General features: G+C 35.6%; 1 protein-coding gene across 2 annotated transcripts in view; it reads left to right on the top strand.

The window, feature by feature from the left end:
• The window catches only part of MAGI2 (membrane associated guanylate kinase, WW and PDZ domain containing 2), a 1,356,537-nt gene that overhangs the window by 441,710 nt on the left and 893,287 nt on the right, over positions 1 to 21,540 (top strand). The window lies entirely within an intron of this gene.

The following is a 21,540-nucleotide window of genomic DNA, read 5'->3' as shown; positions in this document are numbered from 1 at the left end:
CAGACATAGGCTACTGTGCCTTTTCACTAACAGGATTTCTTGTTGGTGATTCATTTTCCTATTACAAAGTCATTTTTATTATTAAATGAAACATATCACTGCCACTACCTTGGCCATATATAGTGGACTGCACTGTGTAAAGTTCTTGAAAGGCAATCTGTAATAACTTGCTTACCTTTTATATTGATTCAAGTTATATTTAGTGCTGAAGTATAAATGAAATCTATGAAAATAAAATCACTTTATGCTTTTAAACTTACTTTTTTAAAGTGAGGTATAATTAACATGCCATATGATATTTATATATATTCAGGGATACACCATAGTGATTGGATGTTTGTATGTATCATAGGTTATTATCTGTCACCATACAAAGTTAATACAATATTATTGGCTGTATTCCCCATGCTGTACATTGTATCCCCATGATTTATTTACTTTATAAATGCAAGTTTGTACTTCTTGATCCCTATCACCATTTCACCTTCTTCTTCACCTGTGTACCCTCTGACAACCACTAATCTGTTTTTTGCACCTATGAGTCTAGGTTTTGTTTTGTTTTGTTTGTTAGATTCTACATATAAGTGAAATTGTGGCATTTCCTTCTTTGGTCCTTCTTTGTCTGACTTACTTCACTTAGAATCATGAAACCTTCAAGGTCCATCCATGTTGTTGCAAATGGCAATATGTTATTCTTTTTATGGCTAAGTAATATTCCATGGTATATAAACACCATATCTTCTTTTCTGGTCTTTTATCAGTGTATATGAACATAAGGGTTCATATATCTTTTCAAATTAATGTTTTCATTTTCTTTTTTTTTTTTTTTTTTTTTAATTTTTTTTTTTAACGTTTATTTATTTTTGGGACAGAGAGAGACAGAGCATGAACGGGGGAGGGGCAGAGAGAGAGGGAGACACAGAATCGGAAACAGGCTACAGGCTCTGAGCCATCAGCCCAGAGCCTGACGCGGGGCTCGAACTCACGGACCGTGAGATCGTGACCTAGCTAAAGTCGGACGCTTAACCGACTGCGCCACCCAGGCGCCCCTCATTTTCTTTAAATAGATACCCAGTAGTGGAATTGCTGGATTATTTAGTTGTCCTATTTTTAATTTTTTGAGAAACTTCCATATTGTTTTCTATAGAGGCTGAATGAAAGTTACTTTTTTTTTTTTAAGTATCATTACAACCACTTTAACTCTCTAATCTATGAATATACAGTGAAAAAGCCTCAATATTTTCAGTGAACTTAGCTTTAAAAAGCTATGTATAAGGCCTTTGCCAGGGCTTTAAAAATGAACATTAAGTGTAGGACCAGGCTAAATTGGGGATAGGGCATCATAAAACAATCGCACAACATATTGCAGATTCACACTGTTGTCAGACCAGGAACAACATCTGGCTGGACATTTGGCATCAGAAGACTAATGAATGTTCTATAATACAAGCAGTTAGGCTCAATTAGTGTATAATTTACCCTGTTTTATTTCACCATGTGCTGATTTCCTTATCTGTGACCATTTTTCCATTGATCATTTAGAGTTCCAAATAGTCACACAGATAGGAATGTTACCCAATTCTCGTATCTTCTAAAAAAAAAAAAAAATCTAGAGTGGGAAGTCTTGACTTACAAAGAGAGAGAAACAGAAGATATACAGAAGGATCCCAAATAAAGAGTCACTCAGGGCTGGAAAGAGGTGGATAAGATATGGATAAGATATGGATATGGATATGGATAAGATATGGATAAGAGATGGATGGGTTGGCAGTGGCAGTGGCTTACATTGTCTGGAAACTTCAGGAAAGACTGAATGTTAAATGAGGAAGTATCTTATCCTGCCCCCTGCCCCCGTCTGTAATAGGATACATTTTAAGATGACAAAGGAGAACCTTGAGCAGAAATGTAAATTCAGTGTAAAAACTCTTTTGTCAAGTGAAAGATAGTATGTCTAAAGGATTTATTAATTATAGAAAGGAACTATCTGTTAACATTTTCAAATGGAAATTTTAGGTCTAGCATAGCCCTTCAAGACTACAACTTATTCTTAAACACTTAGGTCATCATTCTTTTTTACTTAAATTATTCTATGATTATCTTTAAGGAGGAGGATTAAAAAAAGTGTGGCAAGGTAGAAATACCCAATTTCATTTGGTTCTTAGAACATCATCTTTGTGTAGTGAACATTGATTGCAAAATCAGCTTTAAAGAAAATTAAAATGAACAGTGATCTCAACCCTAGGAAACTGTCTGTAGAACTGTTATTTTTAAAGCGGAATCAATATCTTACACCATTAATGATACTAAGCAAAGACAAGAGAAAATCAGTGTTGTTGCAAGAATTGATTTTTTTCTCTTTATGTGGTTTCATATTGATCTAAGAATTCACAATTTAAACTGCTAGGTTATAATTTAAATATTACTAAATAAAAAATTTGAAAGGAAAATGTCATAATGTTATTGTAAGTTATTTCTCCTGTATTGTTTTATTTCTATACACTCTCAAACCACTCAGCTCTGTTTCATATGCACACACAAAGCCACACACAGAAACTTTATTTCCATCATTACTGCAAACTACTCATTTTGGAGTGACACTTGGTTTACACCTTGAAATGGAGAGCAAGTCAAACAAGGTTATCATCTTCTGGGGTAAGTTTTTTACTTCTCTCTTGGGTCATTGCACACATTCACCACATGTGCATTTAGAGAGATAGCAGATGCCAAATGAGGATATCAGGAAGAAAATTGGTTTTTGTGATAGCTCAGATTTGGGGCAGGTGAAGATGTTTTAGGTTAGAAAAGAAGTTTAGGGAATATGTTAAGAGCATTGGTATTAAAAGAGAAGAATGTTTTAGATAATAACTGTCAGCCTCCTCCAGATGTTCTTCAGATTGGGAAATTACAAAGGCAGAAATGAACATCCAGGCTCGCAGATGGCTTCTTCCGTTTACAGTACTTGCTGATTAACCATTCTGAGCAAATGTTTTACTTCAGTGTGGCCAATGAATAGGCATTCCAAAAACATTTTTGCCAAATATTGTAATGGGCTGTATTGTAGAACAGTTAAGAGATCCTTGATACTCACACCTGTGTACATTGTTTAATTTCTTGCATGACCTCTTCCTATTCACATTTGATAGTAAAGTAGAATTTTAAAATATGAAACCTACAAACTGTGTAAGACAAATTTGCATTAAAATAGTATTAGAGGTGGGGCAGCTGGGTGACTCTGTAGGTTAAGTGTCTGACTTTGGCTCAGGTCATGATCTCACGGCTCATGAGTTCAAGCTCTGCGTCAGGTTCTGTGCTGACAGCTCAGAGCCTGGAGCCTGCTTCAGATTCTGTTTGTCTCTCTCTGCCCCTTCCCGCTCATGGACTGTTTTTCTCTCTGTCTCTCTCTCTCAAAATACAAATAAACATTTAAAAAAATGGGTGCCTGGCTGGCTCAGTCAGTGGACAGTGTGACTTTTATCTCGGAGTTATGACTTCAGCCCCACATTGAATGTAGAGATTACTTTAAAAAATAAAATAAAACCTTTTTGAGGCACCTGGGTGGCTCAATTGCTTAATTAACCATCTCTTGATTTCATGATCTCACAATTTATGGGATCAAGCCCCATGTCAGGCTCTCTGCTGACAGCATTAATCCTACTTGGGATTCTCTGTCTCCCTCTCTCTGCTCTTCCCCCATTCTTGCACAAGTGCCCTCAATCAAAATAAGTAAATAATAAACATAAACAAGTTTTTAAATCATTAAAAAAATAAAATCTTAAAAAACGTAAAATAGTATTAGTTTCCAGATCCATCTAAAACCTTGCATATGGGAAACAGATGCATTTTCTAGATAGTTGAAGGATTTGCAAAAGGCAGTTTCTCAAGTCTGTTCTTTATGGTTACATACAAACCATAACTAAATAATAAGTATCACCAGGTGTGAATTATTTGTTTCAATTACCTGGGCAAATGTTTATGGGAAGAAAATAAGAACTCTTGTGGATTTGAAAATGGAATGCATCAGTTATTTGCAGGCACAATTAGAAGTAGGTTTTGTTTGAGTGAGTGAGTGAAGTAATGAATGAATGAAAACAGTTTTTCTTGGTGTGAAGACAATGTAGACACATTCAAAGAGTCAGCAAGAAAAGGAGTGCTTACTGGGGAAAACTAGTATTTAGTTTTAGCAGAATATAACAGTGTTTCTCGGGATGTAATATGATGAACACCTGCAGCAAAGTCACTTAGAGAATACATACAAGATGTAGAGTCCCTGATTCAACCCCTGAACTTTTGTTCCACCATCTCTGGAGATGTAGGAGTAGAAATCCAAAATTTTTATTTATTTTTATTTTTTTTTTTTAATTTTTTTTTTTCCTCAACGTTTTTATTTATTTTTGGGACAGAGAGAGACAGAGCATGAACGGGGGAGGGGCAGAGAGAGAGGGAGACACAGAATCGGAAACAGGCTCCAGGCTCTGAGCCATCAGCCCACAGCCCGACGCGGGGCTCGAACTCACGGACCGCGAGATCGTGACCTGGCTGAAGTCGGACGCTTAACCGACTGCGCCACCCAGGCGCCCCTTATTTTTATTTTTTTTAGCATCTCTTCCTTTTTTGAGAGACAGAACATGAGTGGGGGAGGGGCAGAGTGAGAGGGAGATACAGAATCCAAAGCAAGCCCCAGGCTCTGAACTGATAGCACAGAGCCCAATTGGGGGCTCAAACTCACAAACCATGAGATCATGACCTGAGCCAAAGTCACATGCTTAACCGACTGAGCCACCCAGGCGCCCCAGAAATCCAAACTTTTAACCAGCTCCTCAGGTATTTTTAAGCATCATTAAGCAATTTCAGAACTAAAGGGGCATATAGTTTATTCATAAGGGAGATAAATTTGGAAGGGTAGTTTGGGGTCAGATTTTATAAATATAAATGTCAGGCTAAGAGGTTTAGGTTTTCTTCAGGAAGGAATAGAGGAGCACTGAATAATTTTAGCAGGAAAAGGACACAATTAAAGATACTTTGGAAAGGTTTACTTTGTGGGCATATGAAATGTTAGGGCCTTAGAGAAGAAAAGGAGTATGGTAAATATGAGCTTTCAAGGTCCCAAATGGGGGTGGGAGCTGTGATAACATAAAGGAAGTGATGGCTTGCAAAGTAGAATTACAGAATTCACTGGTAATGTCGTAGATGTAAGAAAGTGAAAGTGGAAAAGGCCAAAAGCGACCATGAGATGTAGAATCTGCCTGATTAATGTCACAGAAAAAAGAGCCCGATCAGAAGAAAGTTGTTGGTTGGGTGCAGTGATGAGGACACAGTTAGCTTTGGCTATGTGTGTGTTGAAGTTAAAGCAAGTTCATAGAATTAAAAAGTGCACAAGAAGATCAAAAACAGTGAGGCAGGAGAGACAAAGACTGGATGGTAAGTTCCTTATGCTGAGAATAGAGGACACTATTGACTTTTTTACTGTCTTACATTATTTCATTTGTATTATGAAAATTATTATTAAATTATTTCATTATTATTTTTATTGTCTTACTGTTTCACATTATTTATTTGTAGATATTTCCCTTTTCTAAACTTTTGAGAGAATTTCCCCCCACCTGAACCACCAAATCCCTTGCCTTTTACACAGCTACTTTTCCCTTATGTGAACTAGTAAATTGTGTTTTGAGTTTACGTAAGCAAAACACAACATTTACAAAGGAATTAGTCTTTGTCTTTTCTGATAAGGGATAAAGACAATAAGTTTCATATTAAAAAAAAAAAAGACTACTCCATTTTAGTATTACCTTGATATTTATCAGTGTGTGGGAATTCCAGGTAGAGGAACTACTAATTCTTGCTGAAGATGGAACTGGATATTGAAAGATATTCAGGAGTTCACAAGACAGAGAAATGGAGACCATCACATGTTGAGAAATCCGTTTATGGAAATGGATAAACACGTGTTCTCAGAATAAAATAGCATTACGAATATGTACAGCTCATGGTAATCTGACTTTGTTAAGAGTGTCAAAACAACATCTGTGTCTTAAATTTAACAAGTCTTAAATTAATGTTGTGGACATTAGCTTGTGTTTGTGTTTGTTTGTTTGTTTGTTTTGTTTTGTTTTAACAATAATGCCAAGGTATGTTATAACAATGTAAGCTAATCTAGTAAGGTGAAATATCCAAGAACTATAATGGGAAAATTTATGTAATGAAAGGAAACATGTAGATAGAGATGTGTTAGCACAGGTCTCCTGAGCAACAGACACCAAAATGGGATTAAATATGAGACAAATGTATTAGGGAAATCATTAAAAAAAAGAGGCAGGAGGGACGTTCAGGAGGGACATTAGGAGAGCCATCAGTTCATAATGCAAGTCTTACCCCAAGTGAAGAAGAGAAGGAGGGAGCAGAAGAGAGAGGAGGGGTCTTAGACGGTGGATCATTTCCAAGGCAAGTTCAGTAAAGCTGATGGGACGTCTCTTAAGCCAAAGTTGACTACCGGGGCAGTCCTATGTCTCCCACAAACAAGCCTGTCTTCATACCCCAGCCATACTCAGTCATTGACTTAGAGAAGCCTATAGAAAGCATGATCTTGCCATAAATGCTAAAATGAATGCCAGAGTGCAACAGCCAGGCCCTCTTTCAATTACCATTCTTACAATCAGAGATCTGAGAGGTATGGCTTTATGGCTACCACCAGATAGAACTTGTTTATTTATGCATATAAACAGTCTGTGCAACAATGAACAGAAATGAAATTTAATCTAATTTCAGTACATTTCATAACTATTTTCAAGTAGTTTGGTCATGCCACTATCCAAAATAAATTTGATCATAGACATTTTGTGTATAGGAACTAAATAAAGATGGTAAACTCAGTACTCCTCTTTATTTTCAGCTGCAATGCAGAAATTTTATTTTAACTTCTGATTCTAAACATGCTCTCTTTATATGCAACCCTTCTGATCAGCTGTCGTTATGGCAAATGTCACCCTACTATATTTTTAGTACTTTCCTGATCCTTATTCAGGGATTGTGGACAGAATAGAGGAGGCCAAGACTTGTTACCAGATGAGGGTTGAAGGTTGGATACATTCATATTGCACTGACCAGGTATTAATTGTATCATTGCAGGTGTTTGGGTTACAACAACAAGCAGTAATGATAAAAAAAAATAGCAGTTGTAGGCGTCAGGAAGCATGTTACCACATGACTTTTCTAAGAATAAAACAAATAATTTAAACCAGTCTTTGTTCTTTGCCTACACAAATCCTATTTTTCTACATTTCGTAATAATCCTGAAATTGAATATACACAGGATGATGCTTTCATAAAATAACTAAGACTTTATTTTCCCTGATTTCATAATGTTCATATGAGTACTCCCTAAGGCCACTATAATTAAGAATTATTGAATTTTTCCCATAAATTTTCTGAACTTTCTTTATGACTGGTAGCTATACCAAAACTTTTGACTAAAACACTTTTTTCTAGAATTCAGCATACAACTTAGGGCTGTGTATCTGTTTTTCTGTTCAGATTATTCATAGGATAAAAATGAGAAGCTGAGATAGTTAAGGAAAGCACATATGAAAATATATGCAATAAATTATCTAGGTGATATATTCCTATACAGCAAATTAATACTTTTTTAAAATGTCAAAATCTCCTTGTGTTCCATTCTTGCAAACAATATGGGAAAGTGCAGTAACTTATAGGCGAAGGAAAAATTTTGAGTTAAGTTCCATATTTAGCAATAGCTATTTATAGGTTGTTTAATGAGTTTTCTTATTCTACTGTAAACATAATAACTCATTATTTTAAGAACATCTTCTGCACAATGTTATTCTATAAAACGAGTCTCTTCCAGGAAATGCATCACTTAACATTCAATCAACAAATACTTTTTTAATTATATACAAATTCTTACTATTTAGAGTCAAACACATTATTTCCTACCAACGAGCATTAACAGTTTTAGTAGACCAAAACAGTCTGAGGGAAGAACATACCATTTTTCAAATCAGAGTATAAAAAGTCACATATAAATGAATTTGCTAATAGAATTTTCTGTTTATCATTTGCAGCTTGTGTCTGAGAAGAAAATATAATTATTCCAAAATAATTCAAACATTTTTGAACAAAATATCTAACTCAATCTACTGCATAACAATCTAATAAATAAAACTTTCAAGGTGATATGAAATATTTGATTTTGATAATACTTGAATGTCAATTCCATAAAATGTTTAAATATCAAAATTTAAGTTATGAAAGGTAAATTAGCTAACTACATCTAATCTGTATACAAAAATACTGTATTCTTGTGTATTTAAAATTTTAATTTTTCTAAAAAAACATGTTCCCAAACCTTTGTTTCAATTCTATTATGCAAACACAATTTACTCAATAAGTAACATCTTAATAATAGTCATAGAACAAATCGTCTTTATTCATCCTTTGGTTATAATAAAGTATATAGCAATGCCATTACTCACAGGATCCTACTTACCCTATTCTGACCATGAAAGCTTCTAAATTATCTCTGTTTAAGAAGCTGGGACCCAAATCAATCTACTCTAATCACATGCTATGAAATATAATTGTGTTTAAATTTTCATTGAGGAAAAGAAAAAAAGTGGAAACAAAAGGCAAAGGATATATTGGAATGATTTTAAGTATTGAAATAATGTATGTACTTTAAGAAATAGTATACATTTTATAAATATAAAACTAAGTAACTGGCATTTGCCAAATATGTGAGGAACATATAGATCTAGTTATAAAGGCTATTGTATGGCAGAGGGGAATGAACCAAATATCATGTACATTTGGCTTAGTACATAAATGGTTTAGCTTTAGACAAGTTATTTTCTTCTCAGAAAATGTGTGAAATGTGAGCTAGAATTACATTACCTTCAAAATCCCATTTTGCTTTAACTTTTAGTTATTCTGTATTTACATCAATTAATCATTGTCCCTCACATTTTTAGAGTTCCCTTTCAGAAAAGATCTAAAGAAAGTTTCTTTGAATATCATCCATGGTGGGAATTTTATATATTGCTTGGATAAATGCAACTTTAGGAAATGACCAAATAAATCATTTAGAGCCAAGACAGGTCAGCAAGTTGGTTAACAAGTGAACAAATGTTAACTATTATGTGGATTTTCACAATGATGTGCAATTTTAAAGAGGCTTATTTTATCATATGCCATCAACTGACCCTAAAATCAATTCTAAAAGTCAGGTACATTGCTAATAATAATTTCATCCGCAGAAAGTAACAGCTTTGAAGAGCCAACTGCTATTTAGTGATATAAATTCTACTTTGCTAAAAATGAATCTCATTAATTCATATCATATAACTAATATCTTTTTTTTTTTAATTTTCTTTAATGTTTATTTATTTGTGAGAGAGCAAGAGAGAGACTGAGCATGAGCAGGGTAGGGGCAAAGAAAGAGGGAAACACAGAATCCGAAGCAGGCTTCAGGCTGAGCTGTCAGCACAGAGCCTAACACAGGGCCGGACCTCACAAACCATGAGATCATGACCTGAGCTGAAGTCGGAAGTTTAACCAATTGAGCCACCCAGGCGGCCCTCTATGTCTCTTTCTAACAGTGACCTATGGAGGTAGGCCATGATTATAGCGCTGAGATGAGACGTATCATATTACATATGTAAATACCTAAATATATTTTCATCTGGGCTAATATTTCACCAAAAGGAATATCATCTACTGTAATTTCAAGTACAACATGCTGAAGGTAGCTCATTAATACAAGCACTGGCATTCTGTTTCTTTTGTTTTGATCTCAAGAGTTTAGTCTGTTAGTGTTCTTAAAGTCATGATTTGGTCACATCCCTCACAGCAACTTAAATGAAAGACAGTGTTCCAATTGGGCAGTGGGTGGAGATGGAGGGATGAAGGAGTAATCATGTAGGGCTTTTCAAGACAGAAAAGCCATTATTTGACTGTTCTCAAAGTCAATGTTCCATCTTAATTGACTATAGTTTTTACTAAACCAAGAAGAGTCAGCTATTGTGTATGGTTAGAGTATATTTGCTGGAAACATTTGGAAGTCATTTCTTAGGTATTAAAAACGATTCTAGCCATGCTTTTTTAAAATCAAAATCATAATCCACACCAGATCATTTGGGCTGCTGAAGAGGTGATATCCAAATTCATTTGTCTCTTACAGGACGATCTGTGAAATGTATTTTTACCTGGATGGATTTTCAGAAATCCACTCCAATCCATGTGGACAGATTCAAGAACAAATTCTTCCGTGTAATGAAATTTTTTTCCAGCACACACACAAAACAAATTTTTAACTAAAGACTGAATACCCCCCCCCAAAAAAAATCAAGTCAATCATTTTGTTTTCTGTGAAAGGCATCCTAACATTATAAGAAGGACATGGGGTATTTTCCTACCAAGCTTCTTATCAGTTTCATTTTTCAGGGGATGAGCATCATCCATAATCAGTACTTGAAATTTCAATTTATACTTACCTCTAAATTGCATGAAAAGCAATTATCTGCCTGAAAGACAAGTTTAGGCTGCAGTGACTATAATTTCAATACACTTAGCAACATTCAATTTTTCTCTTGTCAAAGCTAGAGGCTTTCTAAATGAGGTACCATCCAATCATATTCATAAGTAAAAATACTTATTTTTAGTGGTGAACTTTTTTAGCTTTTATGACTATTCATCTCCTTGGAATAAACCAATAAGAGAGCAATAGTTCACCATATGATAGGTTTAAGTCCCAAATCTTGTTTTATATATGAAAGAACAAATTCTTCCATGTAATAATCATAGTATTAAGTATCTAGGAAGCAAGAAATCCATTTAGTTGTTGAAAATGGTAATTTGAAGATTGAAGTCTGCATTCTAAAAAGCAGAGGCCGATTTACTATTTTCTGGTATTTTAAAGATGCTGACTATTAGATTAACAATTCTCTTTCAAATTACCTCAAAACAATTGAAAATATTTCTAAAGCTATGACCCTCAAGTCAGATAATTATCCAATTTCTCAAGTCCTTTTGATTAAAGTAATTTACAATTTTAAGTGTTATTATCCTAAGACACCAGGCACCAAGTAAGACACTGAGTAACAAATCCTTGCCCCAAAAGATTTTTATAACGTGATAGGGGCGCCTGGGTGGCGCAGTCGGTTAAGCGTCTGACTTCAGCCAGGTCACGATCTCGCGGTCCATGAGTTTGAGCCCCGCGTCAGGCTCTGGGCTGATGGCTCAGAGCCTGGATCCTGTTTCCGATTCTGTGTCTCCCTCTCTCTCTGACCCTCCCCCGTTCATGCTCTGTCTCTCTCTGTCCCAAAAATAAATAAACGTAGAAAAAAAATTTTTTTTTAACGTGATAAATGCTGGAAGTGCACAAAATGTCATGGAAGCCCAGAAATGGGACCATCTTCAGGGCTACTCTGGGAGAGGTGGGGAGGGCTGTCAAGATGAGGTAAAATTTAATCCAGGAGTTTTGAGGATGAGGAATATATTAAGTGGGCCATTCTTCATGGAGAAACCATGTTTGCAAAGACGTAAGAAAAATCTGTAAGAAATCTGTAAGAAACACAGCATGTTCTGAGGGTCATAAATGGTTTGGTAAAACAGCAATTAAAGTTAAGGATGGGAAGTTACAACAAGAGAGGCCAAAAACTTTCCAGGATGCTGCTCATGAAGAGCCTTGTTTGTTAAAGAACTGACCCTTTTCTCTGGACTGTCTTTCTCATACTGACATACACGTACCCCTGGGTGCTGGCAGATGAGAGCGACAAAGATATGTTAACAGAGTATAAAATATTGACAAGATCTACATAGTCCGTTTTCCCAAAGTGGCAATTTTATTTGACAATGCAAAGGAAAAGAAAATTTTGAAATTAAAACAGGTTTAAGCACATTATGGAGAAGAATGCAGACAACACATACATTTTAAAATAAAATTAATCTTCAAAGAAATACCATAGTTGTGACTGGCCACTTAGAGGAAACCCCTGAAACTCGAACTTTGGGGATTTATGTACATCCTAAACTACCATTAGGAATGCTCAGGGGAAAAGATTGAAAGACACTGCTGATGAGTGAAATGATCAGATTTATATTTTAGGATCCGACAGCATTTTGGAGGTTGTAGGAAGGAGGAGGTGAGATTAGAGGCAGGGAGATCATTTTTAAAGTAAATGCAGAATGAAGTTTGTGAGTGAGAAAATGAAATAAGGCGAAGACGGTAAGCATGAAGAGCAGAGTTGGAGGTAGAATCTACAATAACATTTAGGTTTTAAGGTCTGGTTCCCAGGCTAGTGTTATTTATTCTCATGTGTTCATTTACTGAGCATTTAAGTACCTACTAGGTGCCATACCTACTGTAAGCCAGGCTCTGTAGATATAAAGTATGAAACTTTCTCTGGATGTCTTCACAGTCATTTTCATAAGTCTGCACTGAAAATAGAGTAAAATTACATGTATTAGTTAAAAATATTAGAAAAAATTCTAGTGCTTTGCCTAGTGCCTAGTACAAAGTAGTAAGTAAATATTTGTAAAATGAATGAATCTAGTCTTGCTAATGTTCTTTCCAAACATGATTTTTTTAATGGGAGGATAGAATACAAGCATCTCCCTTATAGTTTGAAATGTAAAAAGAGGTTATCTCTACAAAGGCAACAAAATACTGCTAGCAATAAATCATTCTTTTGTAGTATGCAAAGGAAAATCGGATAGTTTTTTCCTCTACTAAACATTGCCAATAGCTGTTCCAAGAAATGTTCTACATTCCTAATCTTCGTAAAATGAATTTTTAAACAAAACATTAAAAGCACACTTTGCAAATCAGTTACCAGAAAGTACAATAATGGGCAACAGCAAGAACACAAAGCTGTATAATGAGGCCATTTCACTGGTCCTCCTACTTTGGCAAGCCATTTATGAATGCAGAAATTAATCAAAATTAGCATCATATCCTTAGGTCTTGTTCCCTTAAGTAAATGTTCTGTATCTTTAAATTTCTGCATGATCTGCTTTGACAGTGTGGAAGGATAGCCCCATAAGAAAATCTCCAGAGTAAAGCTTTTGCAAAAGCCTCCCGTGTATGTTCTACTCTTTCTATTCTCCAATAATTTATATATGATGTAAACAACTCGAGTATGAATTTAATATCGTTTCAAATATCCCATGCTGTTAAAATAAAGTTTTACACTTTTTTTTAGTGCCTTACAGTTTGCCAAGAGACTTTTCCATAGTACTTTCACTTGGTCCTCAAAACCACCCTTTGAAGTGAACAGACCAGACCTACACCTCATTTTGAAAATTAATAAAGTAGGTCTCCCAGACAAGCAGCATGGCCAAATTACCTTATATTTTACTGACAAACCATGACTAGTTTCTACATTTGAGCTATGTGTGCTAATATTGATAAAATGGCACCATAACTGATAACAATACCTACGTATTCACATATTCATTCATTTAGAGATCCAATAAATGTGGGGTGTTTTTGCACTTACTATACCCTAGATTCTCCTCTATCCACTTCAATAAAATGAAAGACAAGACAGTGGTCCCTTCTTTCATGAGTTTACAGTCTGTGCACACATTCACATTGCCAAAGATGAATTAAACCAAATATATTTTACAAAAAATGTATTTTCTATTTATCTAGACTGTTCTCTAAACATTTCAGTTACACCTTCTGCCATTTTATAGAAGGAAAAAGGAAAAGTTAGTTTCCAGTTTCACTAGAACCATGTGTAGCTTGTTACATCTTATTCTACATATGATTGCTTTCATTAAAAAAAAATTAACCTTTTTGGGGCATCTGGGTGACTCAGTTGGTTAAGCATCAGAGTTCGGCTCAGGTCATGATCTCATGGTTCACGGGTTTGAGCCCCACGTCTGGCTCTGTGCTGACAGCTCAGAGCCTGGAGCCAGCTTCGTGGATTCTATGTCTCCCTCTCTCTCTGCCCCTACCCAGCTCATACTTTGTCTCTCTCTCTGTCAAAAATAAATAAAACAGGGGTGCCTGGGTGGCTCAGTCGGTTAAGCGTCTGACTTCAGCTCAGGTCATGATCTCACGGTCCGTGAGTTTGAGCCCCACATCGGGCTCTGTGCTGACAGTGCAGAGACTGGAGCCTGTTTCGGATTCTGTGTCTCCCTCTCTGTCTCTGACCCTCCCCTACTCATGCTCTGTCTCTCTCTGTCTCAAAAATAAATTAAAAATGTTAAAAAAAATTTTAATAAATAAATAAATAAATAAATAAATAAATAAATAAATAAAAAAAACATTGAAATTCCTGGAATGATGAAGACTTAACCAGGAAATTTTTATGACACACCTTTCTCATTATTATTAATTATTGATGATTGGTAAAATAATCAATATTCCTGAAATTGCAGAATTTTGAGAAATATTAAATTTGAAGAGAACAGCTATATTTTTTGTGGCCAAGAGTCTATGAATATATTCCAGTTATGTCTAAATGGTCACAATTATCAGAGTAAAGGAATGCAAGAATTGTTAAAACAAAGTATATACTCTGGTTTTTTCACCTAATTGTGTGTTGTAGGTATTTTTCCTGATTTTTTCTTAGAATTATTTTATTGAACATTAAACAGCAGGGAATTGTGAGATAAGCATTCTATTTAAGCCTAAAAATAGCAAAGTGGGGAATAGAGAGTTAACCCTCATAACCAATAAAAAGAATAGCACCAAATATGAGCCAGGCGAGACTTAGTATCTCATCTTGCTAACTGGCCCACAAAATCTGGAGTCTTCTATTATTGGGATTAAAGCTATGTTGGAGGAAGTTTTAGCTAATACACAGGACTCAGAAAACTAAAAGCAAATATAACATTTTTTCTTCTCACTGACATATGGTATATTGATGTGCACCAACATGACATCAAATTCTATTTTGGTTTTCACAATTTTTATATTACTTGCCCCAAATGTGCAACTGGAAGCTTAATATGCAAATATGTTGTGGAGGATGGAATGGAGAAGTGAGAGGGATTATGTGATTGGGGAAAGTTTTCTGTTAAGGTGAGGCTTGATCTAGATATTGAAAGGTGAAGATTTGTCTACAAAAAAGCAGGGTGTAATAAGTGTGTTTAGTAACAGTGGAAGAGCAGGAGTAAAAAGGTATGTGTGTGTGTGTGCGCACGCGCGTGTGCACACACGTGTGTGTGTTGTGTGTAATGAAACAGGCTCAGGAAACGTTTTTTAAAACAGTAAGGCTGAAGGAGAGGTTTTCACTGGGAAGTAATGTAAAAGGTTAGAAATTATCTTGGGAGGGAGGGGTTCTGTCTGCAAAGACCTAGTTAGGTTGTGAGAAGCCAGAAGCTACTGAAGGTTTTATAGCAGTTCTTCGACATGATAGATGAACCTGTCAATGGTAAAGTACTGGAAGAAGCCCAGGAGGTCAAGGAAGCTACCAAAATGATGCTGGGGACAAGTGAGTAGGGTTCCAACCAAAGTATGCAGCTATTATCTCAGGACATTGGAATTTGTGTCTTAGCTAATAGGCTAAATAGCCAGCTTTAAAGCCTGAGCCAGTGTCACTGTAAAATGAAAGGGTTGCCCTGCCACATAATATCTAAGCTCCTTCCTCTCTCTGAACTTCTGTGTAAGCATGAAGAATCATTTTCAAAAATGGAGGGAACTGCTTTCTAATCCACTGGCCGAAAAGGTCTATTAATGGTCTCTAAGAAACATGGCTGACTTCAGGCTAAGCACACTGCTGATTAACCTGCCTCTCTTATTGGATGTTTTTAGGGATACTTCTAACCCGTGGCTCTTCCTCTTCATGGGGCTAAACAGCTGTGCCACAGCTTGCCTTGAGCCCAGCTGCATGGGAAATCCTAGTCTTGCTTTAATTTAGCCGAGTAGGTTCATGACTTATCTAAATGAGTTGTTCTGAGTCATTTCGATGTCTTGGTGTTACAAATATGTTGCTGCTGCTGCTCCTTATCTCTTTCAAATCATCCTTAATTTGGAAATCCCAATACTAGAGGGTTGATTCTTTTCTGATTAACACCATCAAAGGAGCTGCCAAATCTTCTGTGACTGTGATGTCAGCTCTCCCCTACCATATAAGAGCAAACGTGACCCAAAATGAAACAGAGAAGAAAATAATCACTGAACCTCTGAACTGTGATTACTGCTGAAACATGTAAGTCTCTCTCAAAAATTATTTGTCTTACCAACAAATATAGTTAGATAAACTGTGCATTTTTTAATCCGCAAAGACATTATTATCTTAAGTCCAATGTCAGCTCTACTAGAGCCTTTAAAATAATCTCTGGCACTAGGAATAAATCTAACCAAAGATGTAAAAGATCTGTATGCTGAAAACTATAGAAAGCTTATGAAGGTAACTGAAGAAGATATAAAGAAATGGAAAGACATTCCCTGCTCATGGATTGGAAGAATAAATATTGTTAAAATGTCAATACTACCCAAAGCTATCTACACATTCAATGCAATCCCAATCAAAATTGCACCAGCATTCTTCTCGAAACTAGAACAAGCAATTCTAAAATTCATATGGAACCACAAAAGGCCCCGAATAGCCAAAGTAATTTTGAAGAAGACCAAAGCAGGAGGCATCACAATCCCAGAATTTAGCCTCTACTACAAAGATGTCATCATCAAGACAGCATGGTATTGGCACAAAAACAGACACATAGACCAATGGAATAGAATAGAAACCCCAGAACTAGACCCACAAACGTATGTCCAACTAATCTTTGACAAAGCAGGAAAGAACATCCAATGGAAAAAAGACAGCCTCTTTAACAAATGGTGCTGGGAGAACTGGACAGCAACATGCAGAAGGTTGAAACTAGACCACTTTCTCACACCATTCACAAAATAAACTCAAAATGGATAAAGGACCTAAATGTGAGACAGGAAACCATCAAAACCCTAGAGGAGAAAGCAGGAAAAGACCTCTCTGACCTCAGCCATAGCAATCTCTTACTCGACACATCCCCAAAGGCAAGGGAATTAAAAGCAAAAATGAATTACTGGGACCTTATGAAGATAAAAAGCTTCTGCACAGCAAAGGAAACAACCAACAAAACTAAAAGGCAACCAACGGAATGGGAAAAGATATTTGCAAATGACATATTGGACAAAGGGCTAGTATCCAAAATCTATAAAGAGCTCACCAAACTCCACACCCGAAAAACAAATAACCCAGTGAAGAAATGGGCAGAAAACATGAATAGACACTTCTCTAAAGAAGACATCCGGATGGCCAACAGGCACATGAAAAGATGCTCAACATCGCTCCTTATCAGGGAAGTACAAATCAAAACCACACTCAGATATCACCTCACGCCAGTCAGAGTGGCCAAAATGAACAAATCAGGAGACTATAGATGCTGGAGAGGATGTGGAGAAACGGGAACCCTCTTGCACTGTTGGTGGGAATGCAAATTGGTGCAGCCACTCTGGAAAGCAGTGTGGAGGTTCCTCAGAAAATTAAAAATAGACCTCCCCTGTGACCCAGCAATAGCACTGCCAGGAATTTACCCAAGGGATACAGGAGTACTGATGCATAGCGGCACTTGTACCCCAATGTTTATAGCAGCACTCTCAACAATAGCCAAATTATGGAAAGAGCCTAAATGTCCATCAACTGATGAATGGATAAAGAAATTGTGGTTTATATACACAATGGAGTACTACATGGCAATGAGAAAGAACGAAATATGGCCCTTTGTAGCAACGTGGATGGAACTGGAGACTGTGATGCTAAGTGAAATAAGCCATACAGAGAAAGACAGATACCATATGTTTTCACTCTTATGTGGATCCTGAGAAACTTAACAGAAACCCATGGAGGAGGGGAAGGAAAAAAAAAAAAAGAGGTTAAAGTGGATGAGAGCCAAAGCATAAGAGACTGTTAAAAACTGAGAACAAACTGAGGGTTGATGGGGGGTGGGAGGGAGGGGAGGGTGGGTGATGGGTATTGAGGAGGGCACCTTTTGGGATGAGCACTGGGTGTTGTATGGAAACCAATTTGACAATAAATTTCATATATTGAAAAAAAAAGAAAAAAAATAAAATAATCTCTGGCATTCTAAATTCTTTCAAATTGTCATAAATGCTGAACTCTTGAAACTAGGAATAAAGACAAATGTAGTCAAAAGTGCTTACTTCAAGGTGATATATATTATGTTTATAATTATGATGCAATGTTTCATGTTTGAAAATACATGTATATGCACAGAAACATGTACAGATGTGCTTTAGCGTGGCACACGTGGGTAATAGAGGCTGTTTGGGCTTTGATTGTTTTTCCTTGACCTTTTTTGAAAGATGACAGGGAGCCTCTCCTCTTGGAGGCTCAGGGTGACTGCATGGGCTTTCCCTGGTGGCCTTCCAGGCAACACAGTGTTTTGGTTAACCATACATCGTCATCTATATGAGCTACCTGTCAGCGTGGTGTCTGTTGTTGTCACTTCCGATCCACCAATGACTATGTCACTTTGTTTTATGTTGTTGCCACCGTGAATCCTGAGGAACTTTTTGAGCTTTTCCTAAACGCAAGAAATACGATACTGTTCGTTATTATAACTGCAGACTCATTGTCATGTCTCAAATAACCCAGTGAAAGATTGCCGTTGCACAATGTTTCATAAGTAATAGATTCTCAGAATTACAAACATCCATTTTATTCAAAAACATGTCTTTCTCATCAACTTTGAAAGACTCCATTATTGCTCACCAAATTCAGAACAAATGCCTAAGGCTGACATTTACATCCTTTCACTATATGAGACCAATAAGCCTTTACAATGTTATCACTTGCTCTTTCTTATGCGTAGCCCTTGCTTCTTACAAATGAAACTGCTCATCATAGTCACGAAGTTTCCATATGGATCCTTACATTAGAACTTCCCTCCTGCCTCACATTTTTCTGGAAAGAGCCTACCCATAGTTCACAGCTAATCTGAGGAGATACCTCCTTCAAATAAGCCTTCCCTGATGTCTGTTTCTAAAATAATCAGTATATATGGAAGCTTAATAAATATTTGTTGCACACATGAATGATCCACGCCAATAGGTTTTTCCCTTCCTTCTAATGTTCAGAAATGTTTATAGCATTTTAAAACACAGTTTATATTATAGTTAATTTTTGTGTGTGTTTATCTTCCCATCTTCCAGGCACACTAAAAGGTAAACTGTGTAAAGGTAACAAGTGTCCTATTCATCTTGCTATTCTCAGAGCACATACAGAGCACCTAGAAGGTACTTGACAAGTTTCTCTTGAATTGGCCTGAATTATGTGTCCTGAATGCTTATAAAGGCTGAACATGGAACAAAGAGATCACAGACTATCAGTGAAAATTTCAATGGTATCTAAGCATCCCAGTTTGGATTCAATAAGTTTTAGAGTCAGTAATAGTACTAATAACTTGGGCTAGACATCACAAGGTGTTACTTCCTACGTAGCTGTTCTGTCATCAGTTCCAATCATCTGGCATTTTATCTTTTGGTACACTTTTAATATACCTTTTTACCCCGTGACGATAATAGAAGACCTTAGAGGAAGAATCTCTGAGAAATGTAAAGAAAAAGATACAGATGGTCCATATACGTACCATAAACCATTTACATCATATTATAGGTATGATAGAACTAATTCTGATTCCTGATTTTTTTTTACCATGACACTATATTGTGACTATTTTAACATCGTTGTTTTTCAAAAACATAATTTTTAATGATTATGCAATGTCTCATGAATGGAAAACTTTATAACATCTCATTCTCCTCTTTAAACAGCTTATAGGTTAATGACATTAACCAATTATCATATTTGCCGTGAGTTTTTACTAGCTTTGCTTTGTACATGTCTATTTTGATATTTTTGACATTTCGCAAATTCTTTCTCTAAGCAAAAGATCAGGTTTTCACTTCTTGATTTCTCTTGTTTTGTACATAGAACTATCTTCAACTCTAGAGATTTATCATTCACTTACAGTTTTTATCTTTTTTTGGCTATATTTTGTGTGTTCTGTTTAAATCTGTAGAATTAGGGTTGCGTAGTGGCAGAGTTAAGTGTCTGACTTCGGCTCAGGTCTTGGGTTCAAGCCCTACGTCAGGCTCTGTGCTGACAGCTCAGAGCCTGGAGCCTGCTGCAGAGTCTGTGTCTTCTTCTCTCCCTGCCCCTCCCCTCTCTCTGTCTCTCTCTCTCTCTCTTAAAAATAAAAATAAACCTTAAAAGAAAATTTTAAAAAATGTTTCAAAAATAAACTATGTAGCATTTATATTCATGCATGAAAATATTGGCTTTAGTCTTTGTATTTATTGTCCATACTATTCTATCCAATTTCTCTAAAACCATACTAGATAGTAAACATTTTGAACACTTTCTATATGCCATGAACTTTTGTAGTCTTACATGTGTTACCTCAATTCTCACCAAAATCTTATGTAGTTGATCCTATTACTAGCCCCCATTTTACAGATAAAGAACTTGAAGCACAAAGTTAAATAACATAGCCATGATTACCCAAATCCCAGAGTTAAGAATAATTTCCAGAGGTCATGTTCATAATTACTATACCCAACTACAAATACTAAATGTCTTTCTTCTCCTCATCATATAAGAAGTTATACACACTGTAACGTGTTTCGATGATCTCTGTTTTGTTGAATTGATCTGTTGATCAGATACCTATATTTGTCTCATGCTTTTGACTACTTGAAGACTCATATTTTTATATATTTGAGAGAGACGAGTGTTTTCTCATAATTTATTCTGATATGTTCTTGCCTTTACACTTTGCAGATAACATTTATAATCATTTTGTCAAGTTAATAAAAAATAAACCCAGTTTAAATTTTGGTCAATCTATAGATTTTTTAAAATAATTTATAGCTTTATAAAATGTAGACTTTCCATAGTAATAGAATTTTACTATGGAATTAAAAAGTAATTTTATCTAAATGTCCCCTACAAGTATTCAAAGTGAGTATTGCTAGGAATGTTGCTGTTATTCTTATGGATGAAATCCTTACTCCTCCATCATATATAGTAAATTTATGTTATAAATATAGAAAATTTTATTTATTTATATTTGCTTACATATTTCTCTTTTTTCCCAGTGACTATATTGAACTCTCTTGTTAATAAGATTTCTTTGTTTTGTTTAAGAGATTTGCTTCAGCTTTCTAGGTATACAGTCAGATTGTCTTCAATAATAATTTGGTCCCTTTCTGATTTGCTTCAAAAATTATGGTTTTGGCCAGTCTCCAGAATAATTTTAAATAACAATGTTAATAAAGTACCATTTTTTGTTTGTGATTTTAATATTGTTTCACTTTTTTTGAAGGTACTTTGTTAGGTATTGCATTATTTATCATATCTGCTTTTCTAGGAATTTTTTACCATGAAAATATGTGAAAAAATATATTTTATCCAAAACATATTGAGAAATTATAATTTATTCTATTAGACTTATTGTAGTAACACTTTTTTTTAATTTGCCAATTTTAAACTATCACAACAATTGTGAATG

Source organism: Prionailurus viverrinus, chromosome A2 (assembly GCF_022837055.1).
Source record: "Prionailurus viverrinus isolate Anna chromosome A2, UM_Priviv_1.0, whole genome shotgun sequence".
Lineage (NCBI taxonomy): Eukaryota > Metazoa > Chordata > Mammalia > Carnivora > Felidae > Prionailurus > Prionailurus viverrinus.
Note: the sequence above shows the minus strand (reverse complement) of the source record. Positions and strands in the feature narration are given on the sequence as shown.